The sequence below is a fragment of the Phoxinus phoxinus genome (genome assembly GCF_949152265.1).
Source record: "Phoxinus phoxinus genome assembly, chromosome: 10".
Lineage (NCBI taxonomy): Eukaryota > Metazoa > Chordata > Actinopteri > Cypriniformes > Leuciscidae > Phoxinus > Phoxinus phoxinus.
This window is the reverse complement of record NC_136885.1, coordinates 1,400,520-1,405,092: the sequence shown is the minus strand read 5'-3', so window position 1 is coordinate 1,405,092 and position 4,573 is coordinate 1,400,520. Positions and strand designations below refer to the sequence as shown.

The 4,573-nt window shown below is 28.4% G+C and overlaps 1 long non-coding RNA gene across 1 annotated transcript in view; it reads left to right on the top strand.

Moving 5' to 3' along the window:
* Positions 1–2,109: 2,109 nt before the first annotated feature.
* The window catches only part of LOC307005385, a 4,417-nt gene continuing 1,953 nt past the window's right edge, over positions 2,110–4,573 (top strand). Inside the window, exon 1 of the long non-coding RNA XR_013799260.1 lies at positions 2,110–2,519. This is a non-coding gene — a long non-coding RNA (uncharacterized lncRNA). The remainder of the gene's footprint in view (positions 2,520–4,573) is intronic.

The window sequence follows — 4,573 nt, the reverse complement described above, 5'->3', positions numbered from 1 at the left end:
TTAGATATTCTGTTTCACTTCCAGAAACTGTAGGCTACATTGTTAATTGTTTATTGCATACAATATTCTACGAAATGTCCAGCTTTTCTCCACATATATGCGGGAACTCTCAGTTACGGTTTGACCAGTGCATGTTTACAGTCTTTTACCGTTAAAGTTACAATAATTAGTTTACAGTGCATATTTTACATTTTTACATGAAAAGGAGATGCGTAATAAACAGTGGAAATATACATGTCTTTTTTTCAGCATGTTTGGAAAAACTGGAGGAAAACTACCCAGGTGAAAAAGACGTAGTATTAAATGTATTAAAAATATATTTGAAATTCAAATAGTATGTTTATAATACATTTGTATTTCCAACATGCTTATTTAAAGTGCATTTAAAATACATTGAATTGCATTTTAATATATTTATAAAAAATATACTAGTAGTATATTGGTAATAAATATATATTTAAGTATACTTTTAATAAATATACTAATTAAAAGCATACTTTAAATACATTTCTAAACAGTATACTAATAGTGTATTGGTAATAAATATATATTTAAACATACTTTTAATAAATATGCTAATTAAAAGCATACTTTAAATATATTTCTAAACAGTATACTAATAGTGCATTGGTAATAAATATATATTTAAGTATACTTTTAATAAATATGCTAATTAAAAGCATACTTTAAATACATTTCTAAACAGTATACTAATAGTACATTGGTAATAAATATATATTTAAGTATACTTTTAATAAATATGCTAATTAAAAGTATACTTTAAATATATTTCTAAACAGTATACTAATAGTGCATTGGTAATAAATATATATTTAATTATACTTTTAATAAATATGCTAATTACAAGCATACTTTAAATATATTTATAAACAGTATATTAATAGTACATTGGTAATAAATATATATTTAAGTATACTTTTAATAAATATACTAATTAAAAACATACTTTAAATATATTTCTAAACAGTATATTAGTAGTACATTGGTAATAAATATATATTTAATTATACTTTTAATAAATATGCTAATTAAAAACATACTTTAAATATATTTATAAACAGTATACTAATAGTACATTGGTAATAAATATATATTTAATTATACTTTTAATAAATATGCTAATTACAAGCATACTTTAAATATATTTATAAACAGTATATTAATAGTACATTGGTAATAAATATATATTTAAGTATACTTTTAATAAATATGCTAATTACAAGCATACTTTAAATATATTTATAAACAGTATACTAGTAGTACATTGGTAATAAATATATATTTAACTATACTTTTAATAAATATGCTAATTACAAGCATACTTTAAATATATTTATAAACAGTATACTAGTAGTACATTGGTAATAAATATATATTTAATTATACTTTTAATAAATATGCTAATTACAAGCATACTTTAAATATATTTCTTAAAAGTGTACTAGAAGTATTTGGTAATAAATATATGCTTAGTTACACTTTTAAGAAACATGCTAAATGCAACCATACTTTTAGTGAAGTTTTAGTGTATTTAAAGAAAACATGCATATGTTGCTCTTACTTAAAGTAGCCTACATTTTATGTGTACTTTATGTAAGAACAGCAAAATGATTAAGCTTTTAGTGTGTTTAAAATGTATGTACTTTATAAACACTTAGGCCTACTGCAATATAGTTTAATTATTTATGTTTTTATCATTTTAATATAAAAAAAAATACATTTACAATATACCAACTTATAATGTATTAGAAACATTTGTCAACTATTATTAGCATTGCAATAAGCTTAAAATTATTATTTTTTCACTTTTACTTGTTTGTTGTAAAAGGCTACTTAAGGCTGTTGTCTATTACATGATATTTTGTACTACTGAAATTCCCACAATAATTTCAGCATCATATTTTTTTAAATGCATCATAGATACATTTTCCAAAGAAATGTTAATTTCCAAAAAAGTGTTGTTCTTGTTTAAATTTGAACAATGCGCATAACACACGTGACTAGTCCTGATTGGTTCCAGAGACGTTGAACGGCTGTGATTGGTTCTTATGATAATGCGCTCGCATCTCACTCGGAGCTCCAGTTGCTGTGCATGCGGTCCTTGAATGTGATTAGATTTAGACGTTTAAATTTAAACTGTTAAAATATTTATAGCGATCGTGTTTCTTTAGAGGACTTGGAGGAAACCACGCGATTAATATGGATTGGGTGATGTTTTTTGCGATTCACTTTTTGAAACGTGAACAGATCTGGTGAATCGTTCATCGGAGGGATATGAATCATGACAGTTTTTCTATCGAAGATTAACGAAAGTCTTAAATGGTTTGGAACTACTTGAGGGTGAGTGATCATGACACCATTTCGTATTTTTGGCACAAAGTGTAACATCACGTCTTTTTCAGTTCAGCTACATTCAATTTGCCCAATCAGAGCCAAGCTTTTCAAGTCAAAGTCGAAGCAGACTCGAAGAGATGAAGATACTGCCTCAGAAGTTACTGGTAAGTTTTAGTTGCTGTTTGTATAAATAACTATCTCACTGTTTAGTTGTTTTCCTAGGTGGAAAGGTCTGCTATGCATTTGCTAATATGACTTGCACGTGGGTTACTGACTTTAACCGCTGTAACATGATGCTGACACTGAATTCTAGCAACTTCTGCACTGTCAAAGTCTAAAGTCTTTGATAAATCTGTTTAACCTGTTAGCCTTCAGCGCCACTTTTGAAAAATCCCCAGAAATAGCATACCCAACCTAAAAAAGATTCAATTAATTGACCTTTTGTCCTAAAAGCTCAAGTATGGTCTCATTTGAAAGCTGACACCTGGCACTTTATTGGAAATGTAGAATGAATTATTGTCATAATGAAAAAAAAATTATGAATAGCTTCAAAGTTGTGTAAGTTATTAGAAATTTATTTTTATGAAACATCTTCATGAAAATTTAATTAAAGTTGGCCCGTCAGCACTCTAGAAATGCACTCCAGCTAAAGACACATGTCTGACCATGTTATATTTAAAATTTGAAGGTGATAAGTCTAAAACTCTGTATTTTGTTAAATGTTTTTCAAGATCATCTCAAATGACTTTATTTTGAATTGACTCTAAAATGCAAACTTGTGTTTATTGTCATCTATTAGCATCTATTCAGTCTATTGTCTCTATTGTTTTGTGGTGCAAACGAGCCCCATTCAGTGTCAGTCTCTCCTGCACACATTTACACCTTTCCAGCCTGCTTATGGCCATAAATATTATTTTCCTTTGTCTCCATTATAATCGCTAAAGACTGGCTAATCACGGTGTTTCACCCCCTAATTTCTTTCATAATCTTCACTTCACATTTGAAACTGTATCAAATGCCTTTCTTAAATAAAGAAATATTTCAGTAAGCATTCCGATTTAGAAAAAAAATCATAAAAAATAACAGCTAGATGGCAGGTGCAACTAGAGAGCTAGCTAGCATGTTAGCTTAGCACACCATCAATACACGACAATTTATGAGATTAAAACCCTGTTTGTTCTGCAAACTTACTTTTTAGTGCAAGTCGAGTGTTTTAAATAATCTTCTATGAGCTTATTTGGCTTCAGAAAAGAAAATCAGACAGAAAATATATGATTTGATATTATTCTGCACTATTGTAAAGTCTATATCGATTAGCATAACATTATACATATAATCTATTATTATAAAAATACCTGACATGGCTCGAAGAACACAGGTAAATCAAATATCATTGCAATCATGTTTATTGTCTTCAAAACATCTTTATCTGCATGTTATAGCGATCTCTGAAAGCTAACGTTAGCTGTGTTTATGTCAGTGACGTCCTGGAAGGTCACAGGTTATTTCTTCTTCGTGAGCTCCCATATTTGGAAAAAACTGTGCAAATGGCGCCCTCAGCCTGCTGTATGGATTGAAAACACAGTACATCAGAGTATCCAGCGCTCTTTATGTATACATCGACGCATTTGGATATACATTCAATAAATATTATTCCTGTCTATAGAAATATGATGTAAACCTATGATAATATATCAATATTTCTCCAAATCTGCACATTTTTGAGCCAAAAGCCCTGAGGAACGTTGTTTTGTCACGCGTTCTCAAGACAACAGCACCGGAGTTTTTTTCTGAATGGAGCAGCTGACGCTCATAATTCATATTAAAGGTATCGACTCATTTTTTCATTACATAAATCCTGACACAAATTAAGACATAACTGTCACTATAAGTTTCTCAGAATACAATAGTGGTCAAATACTGAAACGTGAGACTTATATATTTTTAATGATGTATAGTTTGTCAAGGTAATAACATTAAATCTGATAGTAACTTTGAACTATTTAAAAAAAAAAACGCTTCAGAGCGTCCTCGCTCTGGTGAAGGTTAACAGGTTAAAATCTATGTGGAGACATTTATCTGTCTTAAAACAACTATAAAACATTGTCCAATGCATCTTCAAAAAAAATTATTAGTTATTATAATATGTACATCATTATATTAATATAATTTTTATTTGCTGAAGCTGTGTATTTATTTCTGATTTCCTGAAGAATTT